Raw genomic sequence first — 26765 nt, forward strand, 5'->3', positions numbered from 1 at the left:
ATCTGTGATCAAAAATTGTGCAAAATAATCTGTGACATTACAGAAAAAATTGTGAATATGGTAACCCTGCTAACAAATAAGATACACATACAGATACCCACACATTCGCCTCAAACATTGAACCCAAGCGCACAAAGCAAAATGAGTCAACGCTGATGATGATGGGTAGAGCGAAAGAGAAAACTAGTACCACGACACTATGTAAACCGGTAGAGCGAAAGAGAAAAATAGTACCACGACACTTTGCAAACAGCAAATGGAGCTCGAATGTACAAACGATTTTTGGTACGAATAATTGTGTTCGAGATTGTACATAAAAGTGTGCTGGAAACGAGCACAACACAAAAGAAAGCATAGTGTTTGAACGGACAAGCTCAGCCGCGTGTTCGACGGAACTGGGTAGCGTCCCTCCACAGCCAGTGTAACGGACTTTTAACTCAGCTACACTGGCTGTGAAAACACAGAGCAGTGATCTGCTCCGCCTGCCGTTCAACAGGCAACTGAGCTTGTCCGGCCAAATCTGTTCTTTAAATTGTCGATGATGACGTCAATCCTGAAAGCGTAGCGCGCTAGGTATACAAATCTGTCGTACCGGACTTGGGAAGCGCTATCTTCTGTGTATAAATGCGCTATATTTTGACTAGCTTATACATTATTTAAATTTTTAATGCCATGATATCAAAAATCTTTGGGTTTATCTATTGGAATCTATTCTTAGAAGTATTTCGGGGCGATATGTGCAAAAAAATTCAAAATGTATCATGAGATGGCTGAATTATATGCGTTTAAAATTGGACCACTTTTCGTTACATATCATTTTTGTAGAATTTGCAAAGTGCACCCCCATATCGAAAACAAAGACGTAGTCCTACGTCACAAAATGGCGTCTGTTCGAATAAATTGCCTAACTGGCACCAAGTTGGTGTCAGTTACAGACGAGTGAAACACAAAGCATTCCAATAGATGACTGGGTATAAAAATGATGAACAAAAAAAATCACAGAAATACTGACGCTTCTTTATGGTGGAAGAAATTTTGGCGCTATTGGAATTTCATCCATCCCCGGTAGAATCGGGAAATGTATTTTTCATTTAATTTAATTTTTATTTAATATCAAGTAAAAATAACGAAAGAACGACGCTATACCACCAGAAATTTTCGAAAACGAAAATGAAACAACGACCTACGACAAAGCATGCGTTTAAATTATATTTAATTACTTCTTCCGTACACTTATTTTCGATTTGAGAGTGACATTAGTACATTCGATATTTATCTTAGTGATGGGGAAACGATATTACACTAGTAATGCTATTTATTGGACGCTGTTTGCTTACGTAGATTTATGAGCTAGCGATGGTATTGGAAGACTGAAGCACGTTATGTGTGCACATTTCCCGTGTTTGCTGTGTTCTAATTGTGTTTTATAATACACTTTGCTATAATTTCATTTCACTTTCATGAGAAACGAAAATTACTGAGTATAAATAAAATCTAGATTGAATATTCGAATTGTCATAGGGAATGAAACTCGTTACTTCTGCGACTCAATTGAAAGGGTGGCTTTGTCGTCATTGTTTTGGTTTGTATGTATTTAGTAACGAAGAAGGCAGTGATTAGACGTACCGTAAACCGGGGTGACATTGATCACTTTTCGAAGTAATCATTACATATTTATAGACGCAACACATTTTTTTTCAAGTTTAATATTTTTAAACCATGTACTGACGTATGGGGAACAAGATTGGATGGTTTTACCTAAAATTGTCCGCTTACAGCTATTTTTCCAAAAATGATTTCAAGTTGAAGTCCATTTTCGTATTCGGGGTGACTTTGATAACAATAAAAAAATATTTTAGCTTAAAATAATAGTTTTAGCTTAAAATAATTCGAAATAATTGCCAACTAGTCTCACAAAAAATGTATTTAAAATAAACATACTCCTAAAAGTAAATTTGGCACATCCCACTCTAAAGGAAAATAAAAACTCGCTTGTAATTTATTACTCTTGCTCAAATCTGAAATTTATTTGTTTTATAAAAAATAGACGCTTTACGAAGCTTCGTGAAAATAAAGTAAAGTCAAATTTCGGTTTTATGTAGTTTTTGTAGCCAAAAACCGAACAATATACTCAAAAGTATAACAAATCAGTATTTTATAAGTTTAGAGTAAAAATCATTTCAAATTAAAATGATTAGGTAGACTATTCTGGTTTAATAAGCGATCTACGAAAAAAGTTTCGAGTGATCAAAGTCACCCCGGTTTACGGTACGTGAATCGATTTAATTTCGTCCTTCATTGTATAGATTCTGATCGCCAGTCATAAAATCAACTTAGGTCCAAACATATGAATGTTACGCAAAATTCAAACGAAACTTAACCATATTAACATATGCCCCAAACCGATTGCAGATTTATATGGAACATCAACGCATTTTTTCATACGTTTCATAGGAAAATTCTTTACTTTTTTGTTCACGTATATACAAATGTTTGAGTTTACTTTTTCCTTTTTTTTCAACTATATGTAGTCACATTTTCTTTTTTAGATTATACCGACATTCAATTAGCTAGAGATTACTGGGCAGGCAAAATTATGAAAATTTAGAGCCATAGTACTCAAGTGAGAGCAAGGATGTGAAGTATACCCGATCAGAAGGAAATAACACAATTATAACTCATGCTTATATTTTGTTACGAAAAATTTCCTATCAAATATTGTTATAAAGTAGAAACCGTTAGGTGTTAAAATAACAAACGTTGATAGCAATATAACACAATCATAACAACTTGAGATAGCATAATTGACCCCAACATAGCTTGTATTACTTATTGTATAATATCAACGATTTTAGCGTGCACGTCTAAAAATAGAATACGAGAAAAATAAAGCATACATTAGGGCGCTTTTTGCTGGGAGCAAAAAGCTTCATGCAGCATAAGCTTTTATAGTATTGCCAAATGATTGCATACATGCTGGCTGATTGTTATTGAGAATATATGACACGCAAATTATTATTATTTGACGATATTGCCGCTTTGAACCTGGGTATTCAGAGTTTGATGGGGAAGTTTCCTGCATGAACCAACGACGTTGTTTTCGACTGATGTTTAATGTTAGCATAATATTCCACGCTTTCGTCAAGGGCAAAACGATTATAGAGGCAGAAGACGTTTCCAGAACGCACACATTGAACTTTGCCCAAGCCTAAGTGATGTTTGTTTTCCTAGTGTCATACGCTTTGTTTCTATTCAGTTTTACTTACTAATACAGCTGCCTATATGACGATAGACTGAATAGCTTTATAATATCTTTTCAGATTAGGAAAGAGTGGCTATTTTTAGATTCTAAATAGTGCGCTTTGGCGCTTTCCTTGTACGTTAACTTGTTTCACCTGGTTTTTAGACATAATGTCGATGCGACATGGTAACATTGAGCGGATATTTCACGTACATTATTTTACGGAGAATACGACAATTCTTATTTAGGATTTCGCATAGATTCAAAGCACAGGGTGTCGACTCATTTCCGAAAATGAAATTCCCTGATTTTCCAGGTTTTTCCAGACCCTTTTATAAATTTTCCAAAGTGCTCAAACAAATCAAATTAAATTAACATTTTTCAATGTCTATCGTTTGAGCTTACACATTTTTTTCATTTTCAGTTAGTTTTAAACTTTTTGTATTTTCCATTTCAATTAAACCACTTTTGGTCTTTTAACTGCCATGTAATTTAAATATTTCCAAATCTGAAAAAATGTTACTAGGCCCGAAGGATGACCGACAAGCAAATGAGTGTATGGGACCGTGTATAAAAGGAGGAGCTAGTGTTCTGGAAAAATAAGCGGATTGACATTTTGGGGATGAATTTCCTCATAACACTATTTTAGTTTGTGTGGAAATGGTGATGAGTCTGGGATCTTCCGTTAAACTTCCGGCAGTCGCGCTGGTGCACTGAGTGCACGCAGCTCTGAAAAGCTAGCGAATTCTTCGGGTAACTGCGGCTGCTCATTCAGTGTCATGCGCGAATTCCGGAGGATTCGATAGTGAGACAAACATTCTGTTCGTAAACTAATAAAATAATAATAAAATAAAAACGTCAAATGTGTTTGAGTATAATTCGAAACATCATTAAGGAACGAAGTCATTGAAGGTATTGATTATTCCGAATTATAGTGATAGGCAGAATATGAGGGCTAAACACTTCTTCGAAAATTGTAACGTGGATATTCTACCAATTTTTCCTGTGTGGCAATGGATTACAAAACTTGGACGTAGAAGACTTCAACCATGCTTCATGGTATGTAACGAAATGAAGTATTAAAGTAATTCTGAACGATAGAGAAGTCTAAGTTTCTCAAGAAATATTTGGTTAAGCAGGTAATCTCGTCGCTGTTGTGCTATCTTATGACAAGCGCCATTTTGCACATTTCGAGAAAAACGATTTTTAAAGTTTGAGATTGAATATCATGAAACTTATAAATGGTAGAAACATTTCAGAGAAGACAATTGATGCTTCTACCTATTCTGTACTAATCTCTCAAATATTACGAAGATCGGTTGACTATGTTGCGAGTTTTCACTAAAAATGTAAACAAAAGTCGCACTCACACGTGTCATAGGTGTGTATTAATGAACAAAATTGTATGACGTGTCATAATCGTGCATGGAAAATTTTCCATAGAAAAAAATCACCAATTATGAACTTTTATTCATATCTTTGGCTTCATTTAGTCTATAAACAAGCGGTTAGATGCATTTTGAAGGAAATGAGTCATTAAATCTAGAAAAAATAGTTATTTTTAGTTACAGTGTTGCCAAATAGGCAATATTTGCAGTTTAAAGCTAAAACTGCGTTTTTCTCCCAATACATGTATTTTTCTTTTGAAAATTATTATGTCATTGTGTTCTTACGACATTTTTACACATAAAAGCAACTAAAACTTTATTAGAACTTGAGCCAATCCCAAGATATAATGATTTGAAGCAAAAAACTGACAATTTCTAATCACTTTTCTCGCTATATTTCAGTAACTAAGCAAAATTTCAAAATTCTGGAAACGCCATCTTGTAGAGATTCGTTAGACGAGTAATGTGGCATATCTAACTCAGTTTACCCCAAAATGGCGTTTGTCATAAGATAGCACAACAGCGACGATCTGCAACAGAGGGTGAACCAGTAAAAACTTCATACCAACAGGAAGGTATCCCAGAATATGTACTAAGAAGATTGTTTACAGAAACGGTTTTAACCACTTCTGTGCAGTAATAATCCGCTTTCTATGTTCTGGTTCTTTTTAACCTTCCGGATGTCACGCTAGTGCACTGAGTGCACGCTGATCTGAAAATCTAGCGAAATCGTCTGAGCGCACCAGCAGTTGCTCGTTCAGTGGGCCATTTGCGCGACTTCCGGAGGGTTAATAATGATTGTGTTGTTGATACAAAATAATCCAGCACTTTTTCACAACTTTAAAATAGGGACATAATTCAAGAAAATGTCGAATAATCACAAGAAAAAACAGACAGGTCTGCGAACAAATTATAGAAACCGGTTTTTGGTAAGTTGTGTGATTTGAGACAAACAGTTTTTTAGTCTCTCATTTGCCTGCTTATGATTTTTCCCATCAATTCGTCATTTCAGAAATTAAGTACCCTCTAAACTGCCGTTAAGATCATGTTCGTCCCATGTTCTATGAGATTTCCTCTATACATAAGACAATTATGTGTTGAGCGGCAGTGAAAAGGTCAGATGGAAATCTTGGAATATAATAAATACAAACAAATAAATAAAGCGATTTTTAATGCAATCTGGCAATAGCAGCACACAAAAAAGGACACTAGTGTATATGCTATCTCTGCTCAAGCTAGTGCTATAAGTTAAGCAATCGTAACAGTCGCCACGATCTATGGTGAGTGATAATACACTGCCGATTTTATTTTTGCGATGATCGTTTGTCTGTTTGTTGTGAGATGAGTGAAGCTTCGCAGCAAAAGAGAGGCAACTTCAGTGAAATACACTATGTGTTGATTTTAAATATTGTCGTATCCGCCCGTCTGTTAGCGGAAGATGATATTGAAACTGAAGCTTGCGAAATTCATCTTCATACAGTTCTATTATCCACGGAAACCCATATTGAAAACGTTGAATTGTTAGGCGGAGTTGAGTGTTTAACCGTAAGGTAACGACATAGTACGCGAGTACCTTTCCAGATTTCAATTAAAATTTCAATGTACTTTCCATAACTAGAACCTGAAACTTGGTGACATCATAGTACATCACAAGGCATAAATTTTAGTGAGATAAAATTGAAGATGTAGACCTGAGCGAACGTTTTGGTCGTTTCTACCGCATAGCAGACTGACAGGGTAATGGTCATTACTATTATAATTTTAAACTTATTCAAATATTTGTAGGTGTTTTGGAATCAGGAAGTCATCTATTTTTTTAATCCTGCTATAAGGAATCGTATGAGATCTTGTTTCCGGACACCCGGTCCTGGAGGTGTGTTCCAGCTTTGAAATACTATTTGTAAATTTCAAAGAATCCTAGCAATATGGATGTCAAAATTCTTGGGTTTGCCACAGAGATTGTTAACAATCGTCATGGGACTATCTGATAATTTGACCCCGGAGCGGTCGTCACAACTTTATTTAGTTTCTTAATAATTCTGTCTGTCAGTGAGTGGTGCAGACAAATGACTTCAGCTGCAGACAAAAAATAGGGGCAGCGAACGTGCGCGAATAAGAAGTATGAAAGCTGTGCGTTACCTCATGCTGCTGTGGACTAGCACTGAACACGAGTGGAATTGAGTTGCGCTTAGAATTAACTCGATGGCTAGTACATGAAAGAACTTGAATAAAACAAGTTTACGCCGTTGAGAGTTAGTTGATTACAAACCCCAAAATTGGTCATATAAGCAAAAAATAAGCTGCCGCAAAACAAGAGATCAGCTACAATGCCATATACTGTTATACGGTCATGAAGATTTATTTCAAGAATCGGCAATTTTTTGACGTAGGACTACGTCTTTGTTTTCGATATGGGGGTGCACTTTGCAAATTTTACAAAAATGGTATGTAACGAAAAGTGGTCCAATTTTGAACGCAACTAATTCAGCCATCTCACGATAAATTTTCAATTTTTTTGCACGAATCGCCCCGAAATACTTTTAAGAATAGATTCCAATATTTTTGATATCATGGCATTAAAAATTTAAATAATATACAACCTTGTCAAAATATCGCGCAATTACACACAGAAGATAGCGCTTCCCAAGCCCGGTACGACAGATTTGTGTACCTAGCGCTCTACGTTTCTATGAATGACGTCATTATCGACTATTTAAAGAACGGATTTGGCCGGACAAGCTCAGTTGCCTGTTGAACGGCAGGCGGAGCAGATCACTGCGCTGTGTGTTTTCGCAGCCAGTGTAGCTGAGTGAGAAGTCCGTTACACTGCTTGTGGAGGTACGCTATTCAGTGCTATGCTTTCTTTTGTGTTGTGCTCGTTTCCAGCACACTTTTATGTACAATCTCGAACACAGTTATTCCTACACAAAATCGCTTGTACATTCGAGCTCCATTTGCAAACACGGTTATCATAGTGTCGTGATACTAGTTGTCTCTTTCGCTCTACCCATCATCATCAGCGTTGACTCATTTTGCTTTGTTCGCTTAGGTTTGAGGCTAATGTAGGTATATCTAATTTGTTGGCAGGGTTACTATATTTACAGATTTTTCTGTAATGTCAGAGATTTTTTTTTGCGATCTTTAGCTGAAAATTGTTCACACTAAGTTTTGATTTTGTTGAATATTTTTTCAATTTATGAGTTTGTAAAATTTTGAATTTTATTGAATTGAACATTTTTCAATCATTGATAACTCAGAAACTATTCAATTTGTATGTATGTATGTTGGTAGCCACCATCCTAGCTCGAGTCTTGCTCTGCATGCGGCTCCACTTAACAGTACGCTCAAATTTCGTTACAATTCTGCATTCAGCATACCACTGTATGAAAGAACAAAAGGGGGTAGCGGACACGTAGGCAATTACACCTACTCAGTATCCGCTGGAATCAATGGATCTTCTACTCAGAAACTATTCAATTTGTAGAAAAAAATATTAAATAATAAAAGTTTCCTTTTCGCATGAGCTCACCGAAATTGTTTTAGCAATGCATATTTGTTTTTGCTATGTAACTTATGTATTCTGCAAATACTAGAAGCAATTTTTTTTAAGTTGCACCAAAAACATTTTATTATTTTTTGAAATCATTTATAATTCTGTTGCGAAGATTAGGTAAAAATTTCGGAATGGATCTCCAAGTGCTTCACGAGATAATACAATTATAACAGGTCTGTCACTGGTCGTTTAGTGTAAAATTGGCTTGTTTTCAGTTTATAACTGTAATATCTTGCATAGTATTTTGATATCCACTCCATATTTTTTCACAAAAAAAGATTAAACATGATTCTTAATATTTAAAATTGGCCCAACTTTAAAAAAATCAATTTGTTTATAATAATTGCAAATTTCATAAGTTATATAACAAAAAATATTTTTTATGTTTTTTCGGTAAGCTCGTGCAAAAACTACTTTTTGTAAAAAATATTCTTTCCATGCAGTTATCAGTGATTGAAAAATGTTCGATTTTATAAACTTCAAAAGTTACAAATCTAATAACTTGAAAAAAGTATCATATTCAGCCAAAACAAAAAATGCGTGTCAATTATTTTTAGCTAAAGAATGCAAGAAAATAAATTGGAAGGAATTCAAATTTTGGTTGTAAATCTGGCGGGGGATGACCCATATAACCATTGTTGTGAGAAGTTCTAATTATGAGATGGATCGAATATTGTTATTCTCCCTAGTATAAAATGTGTTGAGGAGTGCGCTCAACCGAATATTTGAGGCAATATTTTCCAGTCGCATTTATAAAAAAAATATATGAACACCAGGTCGAAATTTCTCCCTGATTTCAATACAAATTCCCTGAAAATTCCAGGTTTTTCCAGGTCAAATAGAATTCCCTGAAATTCCCTGATTTTCCAGGTTTTTTCCAGGAATCGCCACCCTGAAAGCAGCAAATGAGTTTTGAGGTTTCAAAATAAGTCTCTTTTGTGGATTTGTTATTGGCATTATTGATATGGGGAAGACTAAACAAACCAGTACAATTATCTCGCACCTAATAAATTGCTAGAAATGCAAATCTTTCACAGAAGTTATGTCTATCAACTGCGAATATAACAGATATACGAGAAACTTCGAGAAATTTTTGATGTTTCTTCGATGGGATGAATTCTTGAATATTTTAATGTTTTTTTTCTGTTGCACATTTTTTTTCCAAATTTGATTAAATTTTAAGGAGGAAATTAACAATATTTTAGCTTTAAAGTTTTTAGATATTTCAAGGATTATTTAAAACGCATTCAAATCACTTGTCAGTTCAACCATTAAATATCAAACGTATCTTACGGGGGATGAAAAGATATAATACTCAAGTATACTCAAACACTTATTATGCGGAGGATAAAATAAAAATGTCGCGATAATTTAGAAATTCAAAAAACGCACAAACTAGAAACCCACAAACTGGATAAGTTTGGATTGTTCATAAAAACCCACATAAATTGGAGCAATCGCACTGGAAGTCTTATTAAGATCCTCAAAATACACTACGAAAATTTTGGAGATCAGTATAATATATCAGATAGTATTTTGTGACCTGAAAATTCGTTTTCGCAATATGCAGCATAGATTAGAAAAATTACTATATACTCATTTGACTAAGCCATAAAAACTAGTTTCAAGTTCTTTTTTATTTTAATTCGCGTTTCTTTATTTCATCTGGACTGTTTGATACTTCCTGTATGTTTTAAGAAATAAGTCTAAGAAAATTATAATCTTTAGAAAAGCTCTTTGATAACTTCACGATTCCAAAGCTTTTTTATAATAATGGCTTTAACATTTAAATCATACACCTCCTAATCGAAGTTGTGTGTCATGCGAGTATCTCAGAAAAGAGGAAATGTCATCTCTTAATCCAACTGCAACCAAGTAAGTCAATCAAACACCTCACGAAAAGTTTTCCGACCACATGCATCAAATCTTGTCTATACACAAAACGCGGAATTTAGAGAATCCATGTGGAAAACGCAAATCAAAAATCAAAAACTTCGAAAATTCGCTTTTAAAAAGTTGAATTACGACACATAAAAAGAGACTTCAACGTTCAAAGATAATTGTGAAAGAATGTATAACTTACTGTAACATCATCGTTGTATGCGTACATTAATATCATATTATTAATCCAATGACAGCACCAGAAGATATAATATTGATATAAGTTTTCTTGCATTCCTGATCGGTATATCATAAAGATAACACCAAGAGTAATAAATATCAACATGAGATATAAATTTGTTAGCTCTCTGTTATAATGTTCTGATCGGGTACAAATCGGAAAACTAGAAGTGGCAAAGTCATTAGAACATGCTTAATACCTTACTGGCTTAACTTGTGTCTTCTGTTGATGGGGGTCTAGCTTTTTCACACGCTATCTGGTAGGGTGTCGAGGTCGGTCCGTCCATTCCGGGTAGAGCGTGGCGGCTTAACCTCTTTCAGCATTCCGCCTGTTATCTTTCGGAAGACGTCATTTGCGAATCAAACTATCTCGACTCCTTTGGGCAGCTATATCGCTAGGGCACCCCTGTTTTGCACAGTTTCAAACCGTTGGACCAAATATAGTGCCTTAAGGGCACTCTCGCCGCACAATGGAAAAGGTGATTTGAATAATTTGAAACTAATTCAGATCAGTTCTTTATAGCGTCCTAGAAAGAAATATTTGACAGATCACTGTCATACTACGTGCATTTCATCACCCTGTTGAGAATTACGGTAAATATCATCCACTAGTGTACTTACGATGTATTGAAGCTGGCCGTAATTCTGATTGTTGTACGAAGTGTACGGTTCAGCTGTGGAGGCATTGAAACTTCATAATCGCATGGAAACGAGCGTTTTTTGATCGCGCTTGAGATTGCTTTTAAAATTTATAAGTGCTAAAATTTCCACTAAATCTCCATGGCGTTTTCATGTTTGCAAGATAGCGGGCGTAGGTGTGCGTGAATTCTCGCAGAGTTCGAGCGTTTGTATGTTAACCTGTTGACCGCGTGGGCGTTTGTATGCCAAGTGTGCTAGTATTACGTTACTAAGTGTATATAAATTCAATTGAATAACCGCGTGGGATCCTGAATGTTCGCGCCGACCGCTAGTCTAATGTTTAATTTTCAGTGTTCAGTGCTTTATTTTAAATGATCCTTCTGAAGGCAGGATCCTAAGCTACTAGGACCGAGGATAGGGGCTTCCGAACGTGACCGATGCATGATCGCGAGCTCGTATAATTGCACTTGAAGTTTCGTTTATAAATTCGTAGGTGTTAAAACGTTCACCTAATCACAGAGGTGTTTTTATGTTGGCCAGTTCACGGGCGTGAGTTTGCGTGGACAATCACAATTGCATGTTCGCGTTGGAACCAGGGTTGTATTATTGCGTAGAATCGAGCGTTTGTATGTTAATGAGTTCGTTCTCGTAAGCGTGTGTGTATCTTACATGTAACGCGTGTATAAATTCTTTTGCATAACCGCGTAACCGCTTGCATATTTGCGTGGGCTTTTGAATGTTTGCGCCAACTCCGATTTTAAGTGTATGGTTCAGGTGTAGAAGAGTGTGTTTTCCCATATCATTAGAGTATCCGGTCGTGGCGCCCTGAGACTTCTAGTGTACAAGGAAGAATTCAATCTTATCTATCTCATTGGAGTCTCCAACTATGGCGCCCTGAGACTTGTCTAGTGTATGTAAGTTCCGTATTTTAGTGTGAGAGCTTCCAGTCGAGTACCAGCACTTACGAATTTATAAACACGTTAACTTAATTACCGGGACGTTTTTATGATCGCGAGATCATGAGCGCTTACGACCTACTTTGTATTACCACGAAGGATTCGAGCGTTTGTAAGTAAGTGTTTGCAATCTTTTTATCGCGTGGGGTTTGTATGTCGTGTATGCTAGTGCGTTTGAAATTTCGCGTGTAGGAATGCGGTTACATAACGGTGTAGTCGTTTTCATAATCTCGTGAACTTTTGAGTATCGCAGAAAAAGCAATAATAATGCAAGAAACTACACAAAAATTAGTCATTCATTCAGTAAAGGCTAGACGGATGACTCATATACTGCAATATATTCGAGAATACCGTCAGTCAATCCATTCAGCCTATAAATACCAAATTGCTTGGATTTGAAGGTATCACTTTCTGGTTCGACTTAGATTACTGATGGTCAACATAGTCCAGTATACAGGAATGAAAAAAACACAATTATATCAGTATGTGAATTAAAACGGGATTTCATTAGAGAGGGTTACAGGTACTTTGAAAAACTATTTTAACTTAACCTGATTTACAAAAAAAAAATACTATTTGAGTCACATCTATGACTTGTCAAGGTACTAAAAAACGAACTAACATCTCTCACTAAATCAGACAACATACATTTAATTTGTACACATCACCAGGAACGCTTATCATATCATGCAATCATTACTTAATAGCAAGTACGCAAATGGAACCAGTCAAGCAATCGTTGTTTTCAACCTGACCGTCGTAGGCAATGCAAAAAACAGCGCCAATTGCGCAATTTATCTATATCCGCCCCCCTGAGTTGTGCATTTGAAGCTGTCAGTGCCAGGGTTTGGAAGTAGTAGAATTACAAACAGTCTGAAGCTCACATCGCCAAAAGTAACCGGGTCAAACAGTTTTACCAAAATTGACTTGTCCATTGCAAAAGACACTATTTTCGGTTCTGATCTAACACCACCAACACCATTGTGCAGCGTTAGAGTCAACGTCTAACCGACCAGCCATGCAGTCACCAGTTATGGTCAAATACAGTTTTGACTCCATTACGCCAACTTATTCCACTCGGATTGGTGTTCGTACAGTCTATCTACTACGCCTTCACGTTCTCAGCCAAAGGCTTAATATACACCTTCGAGATGCAGGAAAGAAATTTTTGCCTATATACGAGATTTATTTTTATGGTAAGCTTATTAAATAATTAAATTGCCGTGTGCTTGTGCGGCTGGTTGGAGGCCTCCGCAAGCATGTCAAGATATTTTCGCTGCTTCGTTGATGGTGCAGTATTTATGGACTATCGGACTATTACCGGCGATTTTTCGCTGTCAAAAAATCCGAGGAACACGTGATGAAGGCGATCGATCTAGGATGAGATAGTAATTTATGACCTGCTATCCGACTTATGTTTCTATGTGTAAGATTATTAAATAAGGTATTAAATAAAGTAATGATCCAAACTTCTAAAAACAAATCAAAGCAGTTAACGTACTACCGATCAATAATAGGTCAGTTAATTAATCAGAAATTTGCCCAATAGTTTTGGAATAGGCAAATTGCCCTGTATAGTTATTATATGAAGGCCTAGTTTAGTCTTTTTGGGCACTACACTGTAAAAGAGACGGATAAAAATTTATGAAATTATAAATTTCAAAGCAGCTGTGTATGCCGTGAAACATTTGTAATATATTCTAATAAAATAACTTTACCGGGGAGATACAACATTAGAGAACTTAACTGTTCTGTCTGTTCTTAACACATGCCTCATGATAACTGAAAGCGGTTGAGGTCTATTGCATTTCACTCTACAATAAGTGTTCTTGCCTTCGCATATCTTCTTAGTAAATCGGAGAGTGTTGGACTGGGTAGATTACTATATACTAAAACCGATTCGAAATGATAGTCAGTCGTAACGAGTGATTCATAAATAATTTCTCTTTAAATTAAACTACGTACAGATGCACAACTAGCTATCCCAATATCTGGTGAAAGTAGAGTGATGAAATATAAACGCATGTAGCGGGCCGTTTATTTTTGTCCAAGTTCAACGAAACGCGCGTTGATGACGATCCTGGATGATACATTAATTTATGACCTCCCATCAGGGTAGATGAAATTTATGTGTTGTACGAGTCAATGGATGAAAGAGAAATTTAAGTTTTTAAAGGCGGATCTGAACATTGCCTTTTTAGGAAGCTATGATATGTTGAGAAATGTTTGAATGACGGCTTATGAATTCCAAAATGGAAAGGTCATCATGAAGCGGAATTTGTTTGCGATATTTCAATTCATTTGTAAGTGACAATGTCTCATTGGAAGTCTTCATACTGGGACCGGTTTGCGATGGTGCGTTAAGCAGCGCTGGAATCTTATGTTCCTCCGAAAGCTAAAATTATTCCAATAAAAATGAGTTAACCGATGACAAAACCAACCGAATGCATAAAGATTCTTTCTATTTTCTAACGCATCAGGGTGTTTCTATCTTCTCTCTTTGGCAAACAAACCGGGCCACATGCTATGAATTTGTGATCCATCAGTTGAAACTCACTACAGCATTTTGAATAGACCGAAGGCGGTCTACCTTCAGAAAGTAACTTTTTGCGAACGTAGCATGTGCGTGTTAACTCAGGTGCGGCAAATGAAATGTTCCCATTCTCACACCGCGGAACATATCAATAAATTACCGAACATACTCTCAGTTTTGCTTCAACCAACAAAAAAGTATACACATGCAACTGCACTAAACGCTATAATTGAAAGTGAAATTTGGTGTCTTGCTTCCATACACTTCCAAAACTGAACAACAAAAAAGACGCAACAACATGAACGCTACACGGTGGCGCAGTTGCATCTCGTCGCGTATTCAACCGTGCATTTCTCATCAGAAGCGCGTTGTGTTGGTAATTCAATATCGACAGTTTTCCGTTGGCATGATTAGTGGCGGGTGCAGGGCGGTAGTGAAATTATGTTAAACGACAGAGGGTTACGTCAAGTCGTTCGAGCTGATCGATCCTATACCATTCGCTACTCCATGGTGGTACCGCCCCCATTTGCATGAGGTGGCAGGGTTTCATATGGAAACACTTTCGATTTCGGAAATAATGTTACCACCGACGCTAGGGGGATTTGGGTTCGAAAGCCTGTTACGACTGTCATTCAAATTATATTCATTGCGTTAAACCACAATTCTCCCTATTAGTAAAAATAGATTTTACGACCAAATTTGATTAAAGTTGTGTAAAGGAACTGATGAAGGCGAGAGATACAAGAACAATAATTTGAAGGTTCAATCGGCAGTGCTTATAAAAGAAAATATAAACCGCTAGCCTAAGGATATTAAAATATGATTTATGAACTATATATCGTTTAAGCTTATTGTAGATCAAGTATAATTTGATATATTTAACGTCATGAGATACACTCAAACCAAAACGCTACTGTGAAAAATGCATCCAACGAAAGACAATCACTTCAATCCCAATTTTTTTATGGCTGATTTAAATGATCAATTGAAAATTTCTTTTAGAATGTTACTGCGAATAGTCCTAAATCGTCGCTGTTGTGCTATCTTATGACAAGAGCCATTTTGCACATTTCGAGAAAAACGATTTTTAAAGTTTGAGATTGAATATCATGAAGCTTATAAATGGTAGAAACAATTCAGAGAAGACAATTGATGCTTCTACCTATTCTGTACTAATCTCTCAAATATTACGAACATCGGTTGACTATGTTGCGAGTTTTCACTAAAAATGTAAACAAAAGTCGCACTCACACGTGTCATAGGTGTGTATTGATGAAAAAAATTGTATGACGTGTCATAATCGTGCATGGAAAATTTTCCATAGAAAAAAAATCACCAATTATAAACTTCAATTCATATCTTTAGCTTCATTTGGTCTATAAACAATCGGTTAGATGCATTTCGAAGGAAATGAGTAAGGGAATCTAGAAAAAATAGTTATTTTTAGTTACAGTGTTGCCAAATAGGCAATATTTCCAATTTAAAACTAAAACTGCGTTTTTCTCCCAATACATGTTTTTTTTCTTTTGAAAATTATTCCATTGTGTTTCTACGACATTTTTACACATAAAAGCAACTAAAACTTTATTATAACTTGAGTCAATCCCAAGATATAATGATTTGAAGCAAAACATTCACAATTTCTAATCACTTTTCTCGCTATATTTCAGTAAACAAGCAAAATTTCAAAATTCTGGAAACGCTATCTTGTAGAGATTCTTTAGACGAGTAATATGGCATATCTAACTCAGTTTACCCCAAAATGGCGTTTGTCATAAGATAGCACAACAGCGACGAAATGCAATGAATGTAAATGTAATTTATGTCAAGTGATGAGCTTGTGTGACCACCCCTGGCTGCTACTTCGTTATCAATCTAGACTAGCTGAAACTGAAGGGAATCAGTAGATAATTATGCTTGGGAGTGGCGAAACATTTGTCGATGTGCAACTGTTGGTAATCTTAAAGCGTTTATTGACGTATAGCGGCGCTGGCCAGGCCCGAACGTAGATCGCGGAAGGAAAGGGAAGGAATGTTAGTCCGATACTTGCTTTTGCTAGAGGCCGTATATACGGCACATGTAGCACACTCCACAGGTATCACTGGAGGAGGATATTTTTTAGAGAGTATAGGGGTGCGATTCTTCTTCATGTTCTAGTTATTTCCCATCAGCCTATTTCCGCTACGAAGCTAAAGGCCGGCACTAGAGAGGTAACTCCACTATCTAGACTAAATATGATAGAAAAAATTAAGAATCAGTGCAATGTTTGCATGTTAACTAAACTAAATCCCTGAACACACCCTGATGTTGAATCTCTACAGGTGCCATGTTCTTACAAAATGTAGGACATCTTCTAAGAACAATATTATTATTTTTTTCTCTAAAAAGTTCTTGCACTAAAAAATTTGACCTGCTTCCTCATCTAGTACAGATCAGAAGCCAAAAGGCGACCCGCTTCCGAACGCTCACAAGCAAAAAATACTACCCGCGCCGCGCCGCTCTAACGTGTATAGACACAGGAAAGTTCCGTTGCACCTAACTGCGAGTGAAATGACTGAACAACAAAATAAATTTCGCCCATTGATTTTTCGCAAACCCGTCTTAGACCTTCAGTGCGCGAGGTGGAACAGTTGGTCAAGGTAAAAATAGAACTTGATCTTACACAGGTTTCACACGTCCAGCTTCACCACACAAGGAATGTAGTACTAATAACGTTCAACTCCTTAGCCGAGGCAGAAAGCTTCGTAGCAAAGAACAACATGCAACATGACGTCGAATATGAAAACGTCAAAACCAAGATCCACGTGTATATGGACCTTGATCTAACGGAAATACGCCTCCATGATCTGGCACCTAGTACTAGCACGGATTATATTAGAAGATTCATGTCGAAGTATGGAGAAGTGGAATCCGTCTCTAACGACACTTGGAGAAACTTTTTCCCTGGCATTCTCAACGGTGTTCGGGTTGTGCGAATGCGGCTGTACCAACCCATACCGTCTTACTTGACTTTCGAGGGCAGATCATCTCAAGGTGTTAACTACATACAAAGAACCCTATGCACATACCCTGGGCAGACGCCCACGTGCCAGTTCTGTAATCAGACTGCACACTACAGTAAGCCATGCGCCAAAACAACTAAAGAAAACTCATCTACAACCACCACTATCAAACAGCCTTCAACATTTGCTGATACACAACTGACAGCCGGCCAGCAAACGAATGCCGGATAAACAATATTCCACAGTATCCCAAAGCCAATACTTACCGTACGCAGGTTGAAATATACAAGAAAGAAGACGGCTATATCAAAGTCACTCGAAAACACAGATTGATCAGCAAGCAGCACCCGACCATCGCTCACCACCAAGAAAGAAAGTCAACACAAGAAGCGGAAAGCAGTGCGCCCAGGATAGTTGACAGAAATAATGTTCGGTGGTTTATATATATTTTGTTATCTATTTTGAATGAAATTTTGAATTTGTAATTTTTGAAATGTACATTATTTTCAAAAAGGCCTCGAGGTTAAAACCTTAATAAATAAACAAACAACAACAAGCTTTGACCAACTTTGTGGAAACTATTGCGGGTGCTCGGCAACATATTAGGCGTTTTAAAAATGCTATATCGCGAACAAAGCTGAGAAATACCGGAACAAACTGCTCACTATGTAGCCCTTACTGCCTTACGACAGGATGCAATGATGCAGTAGACTATGCATTCGGACGGAACAGCTTACTTGTATTTTCAAATTCGAAATGTATTTTCAAATTCGTGAATAACTGCCATGTATGCTGGTACAAGAAATATGTGTTTTGAAATTAAGATATTTCATTTTTGGTAAATTATCAATTACCAATTCGTTTTGTTGCTAGTGAACTAAACCACAATTTCAAGACCATTACTAATGAAGTATACATTCACCATAATTTTTCATATTATTCTCAGTTTAAGGAACACTCTGTGTCGTTCGAGTACACATCGTGAATTGATTTATGATTCATTACATGTGGAACATGATCTGATTTTCATGGTTGCGAATTAATTTGCGAAATCAAAACACGAAATGCTTTTGAACTTACTCACAAAATTTAGAATATTGTTCTTGGATCCGCTCCCAGCTCCTAAGCTGGCTCCTGATTCATAGAATATTAGTAACGACTCATTATTCGTTCACGTGAAATATTTCTCAAAGTCGAAAAAGAAGGTTCCACTGCATGATTTGGTTAATATACTAAGGGCCAATTTCTTCACCCTCGCTTAGCGCGTAAATCTGGTTTAAACGTACTGGTGAACCTGGTTTAAAAGTGAAGCGAGGGTGAATAAATCGGCCCTAAGTGTGCAATTTGGTTCCGATCCTCATTTCACGTTAACTTCACAGAATTTAGAATTTGATCAAACGATCCAGTTCTGCTACACGAACTAGTTCTTTATTTATAGTAGGGGAACTCGGGGCTATTCGTACCTACTTAAGCAAATCGCCCCTTTAGGTGGATAGATGTGAAAAAAATTACCGGTCAAAGGTTATTGTTAGTTTGAAACCTCAGCTACATTTTGGTGCCATAAAAGGTTCATTTGCACCACTCAATGGCAGCGCTAGGCGACGATTTGCAAACCTCTACGTTTTTTCATCCTTTTACAATGTAGGGGTAATTCGGACCTCCCTACGGGGCAATTGAGACCGTCATTTTTCTTTTTTTTTTACAATGGAATTATTTTTACCTATGAAATACTTATAAGAGACACTCCTTAAGAAGCAAAAAAAAAAATAAATTGCGTTACAAAAACTTAATCTGATAAGTCACAACTGTCAATGTATTTTCTTTGCTGTGGCGCATGGAATGGTGTGCGCAGCCGTAAGCCGCTGAACGGTGGTCGACGGAATAGGGGGTCCGAATAGCCCCGTACGCTCATTTCGCGCAGAAGTGGTGAGCGTCTAGAATATATCTGTGTTTCCGCACAAACAAGAATCATTCCATTAAATAGAAGCCTCAAGCTGTCCAAAACACTTACTTTTTATTTTTTCACTTTTATTTATTGCTTTAATCACGGCTTTACCATTATAATGATTTTTGTTTTAGGGATGGCAAAAAAACACGTTGTATCTCCTTTCCACAAAGAACAAAGAATCAACTTCAGCTCTCAAAATTGAGGTTTCAGAATAACACTTCTACGAATATATACGATAGTCAGAAAGTCTTGCTATTTTCTGAGAAATCGAGAGGGTCCGAATTACCCCCACTGTCTTAATAGCCCTGGGTCCCCCTATATTAATCACGATCCGTTTCACATAACCCTAAATAAATTAACAAATTCATTAAATATCATTTGCACTTCCATATAGCTCTGTGCATGATGTAAATTTTTCACGTATATATGTGAAAAAATGGAATATTATTTATGAACTCATTTTTGTTCTTTAGCATGATCATGATTCATAGTACTCATTGGTTTTGTTCCTATCTTTCCTCGATACATCGACCACTCGCTACACCCGGCATCCCACAAGGAAGCCATCTAGGCCCAGTAAAATTTTTCCTTTCGTTCGCTGATGACATGAAGATTTTTCGACGGGCACGGAATTCAACCAAGGCAGAATTTTCCAGAGTCAACTGGACAATGGTACGTGGTGTGATCTAACCAGAATTGTTTAGAACACGAGTAAATGCTTAATCGTTACACTGCCGTTCTACGCTCAATTGTCCATGTCCCAAAACCGATAATTGCGAAAAACGCGATTGAAGACGTGCATTGTAACAGCACTCTGCAGATAAACGGTGCAATAAATAAAGCTTTGTTGCCTGTTATTATGTCCAGTGTCAACATTTCCAGTGTGAACAGTCCAGTTTTTCATTAGAAAAGCTCAATAACGTGGGATTTTACAAAATAGATTAAGTTGGGCTGTTATGTCGAGAAAGCAGATAGAATCCGCAAAATTCTAGGCATACATGTCCCATCACGATCTATGCAAATGATGTTTATTATTCTTTTTGTTTAAAATAGTTCGCTTCGAGAGCTTTCGGGAGATTTCTGGCTACATCAAAATCGGAATTGGATGAGCTCGCCGTGTAATAAGTATTTGGAAGCGATGTCAGTGATGAGGAGCTTTACAGGATTGATCTCACTATCGCAATTATTAAAACCGCGCCCATCTCTATGTACTGAAACTTTTCCTCTTTACTATTTTTTTCAGTTCCCAGAATCTAGCATAATGTGTTGCTTAATTAAGCGCTGCGTAATTATTTTTATTATATACCTTTTTTGGGTTTTTTGTTAGTGGGACAATTATGCGTAGAATTTCAATAATGGAACAAACAAACTTGGTATTTTTTACGAAGTCTTCGAGCAAATTATATGATTTGAATGTGTTTTCTGAAAATATGCCTGAGAAAGAACTACTTGATGAAAAAAGTGAAAATGTTCAAAAAGTAACATGGGACAATTATGCGTAGAACGGAAATCTCTGACCTGACCTCTCTGTCCAACAGAGTGAATTGCTTCACAATTCTCGAACATCTCCTGAATTGTAAATCCCGCATTCGAGCTCTGCGAATATCTTTCAGGAGAACCAATTACAGTCGCCACAACGCTGCTACCGAACTTCGGCGTGTTTTCAGCTTTGTTGCTATCGCAATTGATCTACTTCTGTCCGAGTAATACTTACAATCGAACCAAATGAAGGAAAACTAGCAGACTCTCGATCCAATGTGTATTGTCTACAGAACGAAGGAAACATTGTTTTCATTCTTGCAACCATGAGTAAAGTCAATAAAAAAGCTCTGCTCCAAGCTAAGGTTGTGTACTTTAAATTGTGTTCAACACAATCGAGTTTTCATGGAGCGGATTGCCTATTGAAGGTGAAAATAGAAGTTAAGCTTACGGAGGTCCTGTATCGTCAGTATCATTATCTCCACAATACAGTATGATATCATTCACAACGTTATCCTAAGACGCTTCGTTCTGCAGACCGATTTAAAACACGTGGTTGCAAGTGAAATGTTGGAATTAAGATTCCCGTATATATAGAAAATGACTATATAGAATTAAGGCTACAAAACTAGTCACCACGTACCCCTCCTGAACGAATTGCAGAATAAATGCTACAATACGGAAAAGTAGAATCCATTACACCTAATACTGGGAGAAGCTTCTTCCCGAGTACTTTTAACGGTGTTTTATGATGAGAATGCGGGTCGAAAGAACTATTGCCTCATGACAGGTTTTCAATGGTGATCTTGCGTGGCTTTTCTTTTGTCGGTTCTCACGTTAAAGACGGACAAGTTTGTCTATGCCAGAAGACATGCTGGTGAACTCGAGTGATTCGTAGTTATGCTGCCTAAGCTTGACTCTCATCAACAAAAGACAAAAGTTAAGCCCGTAAGACATTAAGCCTGTTCTAATGAACCTGCCACTTGTAGTTTTCCGATCTGTATACTTCACATCCTTGCTCTTACTTGGGTACTATGGCTCTAATTTACATAACTTTCCCTACCCACTAATCTATAGCAAATTGAATTTCGTTAAAATGTTAAAAAGAAAATGTGACTAACATAGTCGAAATAAAAAAGGAAAAAAGATCTGTGCATTATTTTAGGGTTGTATAGCAGCTTTAGAAATGGTAAATGCAATTCTCGTATCGTGGAATTAAATTAAAAATACAAACCAAACTTACCATCCAGATGAAATATTGTATCCTGTAAATAAAAAAGAAAAAAAAAGACATCAATAAGCATATAAGCAATATATGAGCAACTAAAATTAAAATTCTGAGATATCCTTTTTCATAAAAACTCCTCTAATTTCTATTAGAGATTAAAAAAGCCAGATAAAAAATATAAGGATTTGAAACTCATGAATGAAAATAATCGTTGCATCAGTTATACAAGCTTCACTGTGCTATTCTTTTTTTTTTATTTTTGGTTCTTCTTTTCAATTCAATAAAACGAAAATGTAGATCCGTAGGATACCTGAATACTTATTCAACAATCAAATTTATAGTTTACTAGCTAATACCCGTCGCGCGTTGCTGCGACTTCCAACGAAATAGGAGACAATTTGTTCAGAAGCGCCATCAAAATATTATTCAACCATAGGGTCTGATGATTTAACTATATAGTTGAATCATATTTTAGTTATTTTCATGTAGTTTTCAAATGATTTACAATATCGTCTTGATGTCTATGGGAAAGTTACAGGAATTGTTATGGTTCTTTTGAAAACGTTGTTGTTGATGGAGTAACGCGAAAAACCATGAAAAGATAGTAATGAAACAAAATAATTGTGGCGTTAAAATAAAATTAAAAATATCTCGAGAATTATAACATTTCAGAAAATTTTTGTTTGGAGCATTTTAAATTAGAATCACATTAAAAATAAAATTTACCGATGAGTTCTCCATAATGCAGTCACATTCAAAATGTTTCTTTTCTCTTGAGGTTTTTGTTGACAAAATATAAAATATTAAAAAAATGTGGTTTTTAGCAATTTAAATTTTTAACATAAATTTTCAGCTTTTGTGAAAATTGACACAACATTTTTTTCAGTGTATATTTTTTTTGTTGAGAAGTATTCATTCCCTGTAACTCGTTCTCAGATAGTTTAGCTGTAAAAAATAAAGCAACCAAACAAAAAATTATTTGAAATAATGCACGTAGAAATCTCTACGCCCTTTTAAAAAATTGCTCTTGAGTCAAAATAATCTTATTATTTGCTGTGGAAAATGCATAGTCTTCCCTGCCGATGAAACCCGTAAAGTTTCATCGGAATCTAAGCTAGTCGGTCACCTTTTTGGAGATTTTCGGATGGATCTTCATGGAATTCCTCATACACATTCTATGTAAAAAATACCTAGCCCCTACGTTGAGCTTATGAGATAATGTTTCAATTAAGGTGATTTTTTACTCAAAAAGGCGGATTTGCTATTTTTCACGAAAGATTCCGTCATTTTATGAGTAGAAAGCCCCCTTAATTGAAAAATCATCTCGAAAACTCAACACAGGGGTTAGGCATTTTTTACATAGAATATGTATGCAAAATGAAATAAATCGGTAAAACAGTTTTTGAAAGGCAACACCGCAAATTGTGTTTTTTTTCCAGAGACGTTCCACAAAAAGTTTTGTCACCAAGTCGCTTGTCGATATTTTTGCACAGAAAAACTACGGAGTGTTATTGAAATGATACAGTATAATGTACAAAAGTTTCAATCAATTCGCTTATCCCGAATTTCTGAAAAAATCGCAAAAAGTGTTTTTTTCACGCTGAAACCCTTTAAACCCCCCCCCCCCCCTTAACATACATCAATTAGACAATATAATCAACGAATAAACCACGGGCCTATCACATGGTCTCTACTATATAAGTATCATCATTAAGTTATTATAATTGAAATATGTTGTAAAGTATTTCGAGATCCAGTGTGAAAATGTTGCACTATCTTCCCAACATTTTTCTACATATTGACAAAAAGAAAAAAAAATGAAATAGCAAAAAATATTTCAGATATGTTTTCGGTAAGCTCACACTAAATTATTATTATTTGAAAACGTTTTCCTTACATCGAATGTGAAAAACAAATTTCGAAGAAAATAAAAATTGGGTTATGAATCTGACGTTTCAATTTCAGTATATAGTAATTTTCGCACAATGCACGCATATATTTAGTGTGTGAGATGGAAAAGAGCTTGGTAGTAGCATCTAGAGCTTCCATTTCTCGACGGTTTTCAGCTTCCCGGGATTCGGGAAATAAATAATAAATTTCACGGGAAATCCCGGGATCCCGGGAATACAGAAGAAAAATAAAAAGGTGACTGATTTTCTTAAGAAAAAAAGAATAAATTGAATCTTTGATTGCATGTATATCTGTGCTAAAAGCAGTTGTCAGAAAAAGGCGATTTGGTGTCCTACACATTATTCAATCATTTGATAAATCGTCAACAACAACTTCTTTTGATTTTTCTTGACTATATGTATAACCTAAATTTTGGTAATCACGGATACGATTGGGACGATATACTCAACGCAACTGCTGGAGTTACTGCCCGAAATTGCTTGATCTTATCCCTTCAAAAATCCTGCCTGCTTCCTTGAAAGCGACATTCAAATAGGTTGGATGCGCATGATATTGGACAGCTACAGCGTTATGTCTTTCTTTTCATACATCCAAAAATTTACAGATATTACAGTTACGGTATAACAAATTAGACGAAATATGCATTCGATGAACCGATCAAATATTTCTGCAGACGTTCTAGAAACATTCTTTATTTTAAATAGCGTTTGCGTTAAGCATGATATCACTACAAACCATCCCAAGTTTTGACACACACACTCATCGATATTTTAAGAAATTACCGCCATTTCAATTACTAATTTGATTGCATTCATTCAAGATCTAACTATTAAAAGAACTGTTAAAAAATCTGATCAATCGACTCATCGGTTGCAGAGATATCACTAACGCTACTGTAAGGAAATGCTTCGGTACAACGGCCGGCAAATTAATCCATTTTTGCATGAAAATATCAACATTTTTTGTAGTAGTTTAAGCAAGGCTTGGACTATATACCTATCACTATATATCATGAGAACATATCAGCGAGCCTAAAGATATATAGTCCAAAAATCTGCAAATCAGTTAAAAAAGCATCTGCATTCACTGCTCACTCCAAATGTTGCTAATAAAGATATTTCCTACATAATTTCTTTCGCAGAACCTAATCCTTTTGAAATAAATTAAAAATCTTTTTTCCCGGGATTCCCGAATCCAATTTCCCGGGAATCGGGAATCCTGGGAAATCCAAAAATCCCGGGATTCCCGGGAAATAAATTCCCGGGATGGAAGCTCTAGTAGCATCCATAGAATAGATAATCGATTTGAATGTCACACAAACAATTCCAAGGTCTATACTGTTGATTCAGTGAGTTCATGAAGTTCTTTTTCTTCAGTTGATTTAGCAGATATGAAATAAATATTGGAACTGAGATGATTGTTTGCTCCACACAAATACACATTTATGAGAAACTACCATTTTACCGGTCCCGATGATTCGTCGCTTCTCAAACTCCAATCTACTCCATATGTGCATCATAATCGGAGAGGATTATGGTAACCGAATGCTTATTCGACATCGAGTTAATCCATTCAATATGACAAATAAGACTGTAAGGATATTCTGCGAGTGTTCCAAGCGTGTGCGATTAAAACACTATCTTTCATTCATAATTTATACTTAAATGTTAATGTTGTCAACATCTAATTTAAGGTTGAATCGGTCTATTTACCCATTTATTGAATGAATAACAAATTACTCCGAGCTGTACCATACCGTGATCGTAGCTCAAATTGTTAATCTAACCCACACGGTGCTACACCCCAATCCTAAGTTTTATTGATTAAATAAACAAAAGTGGGACACATATTTGAAGTGTTTGATTTATAAATGAACCCACGCTTCAATGCGATTTGTAAACATGAATACATTGAGACCAAAGCAAACAACGTAGAACGCAGCATTATATATTCTCGAGCACCTTTTTCAACACGGCATTCTGTGAATGCCAGTTATTACTTTCCCGGTTTGTTCTATCGACCGGCACCCTTGTTATCAACTACGATAACAGCTCATGTAGGCATCCTTGCATAAATAACGTAATGAGTAGACCGAAGTCGAATAGAGTGTTTCGCTACCATGTATAAAATATTTCGTCATTGCTGCCTATGCAATTATTTTTTAAAGGTTCTTATTAGTTCTCCTAGTTACGGTCGAGAACTTGGATAATGTTTTGCTTTTGCACCACACAACTCTACCGAACCGACCTGTTCCAATGAATGTCAAAATCCAGTCATCCAAATCATGCGAGATTTTAATTTGTTCACCGGCAACGCCCATTCAATTGAGACTAGTATGTTGAGCTCGGTAGATCATAACTCTTCTGGCGTTAGTGTAGGTTGTAGATGTCTTATAGCACGGTGCCTTGCCGCCGGTTCGGTTCGAAACGAGCACACGCGCCCATCCATGTTGGGTCTATGTTGGTTTGTTTCGCAAAATTGGTCTTATGTTGCCGGGTTTTGCCAATCTAGGATCGGTTGATTGGATGAATGTGATGGTTGGTGGGCTGTGACTGTGATAATAAAATTAGTGCAGTACGGAAATCCAATTTTTAATTGAGAGCAAAGAGAACCGAACGCTTTCCACGTGTGCGCTTATCAATTATCTGACAACTCGACATAACAACTACATATGCTATGCGACGGCGAAATGGGCCAACAGTTAAAAACTTTCTCTCATTAGCTGGTCGTATTGCAATTTGAGCGTGCTTTGGCGCTATTTATTGG

General features: G+C 36.3%; 1 protein-coding gene across 1 annotated transcript in view; it reads right to left on the bottom strand.

Annotated features, from left to right (window-relative positions):
• Positions 1-26765, bottom strand: part of LOC131680906 (uncharacterized) — a 159892-nt gene that overhangs the window by 96097 nt on the left and 37030 nt on the right. The window contains exon 2 of the mRNA XM_058961623.1: positions 22104-22125. The gene's annotated coding sequence lies outside the window, so the exon portion shown is untranslated. The remainder of the gene's footprint in view (positions 1-22103; positions 22126-26765) is intronic.

Source organism: Topomyia yanbarensis, chromosome 2, assembly GCF_030247195.1.
Source record: "Topomyia yanbarensis strain Yona2022 chromosome 2, ASM3024719v1, whole genome shotgun sequence".
In the NCBI taxonomy this organism is placed as follows: Eukaryota; Metazoa; Arthropoda; class Insecta; order Diptera; family Culicidae; genus Topomyia; species Topomyia yanbarensis.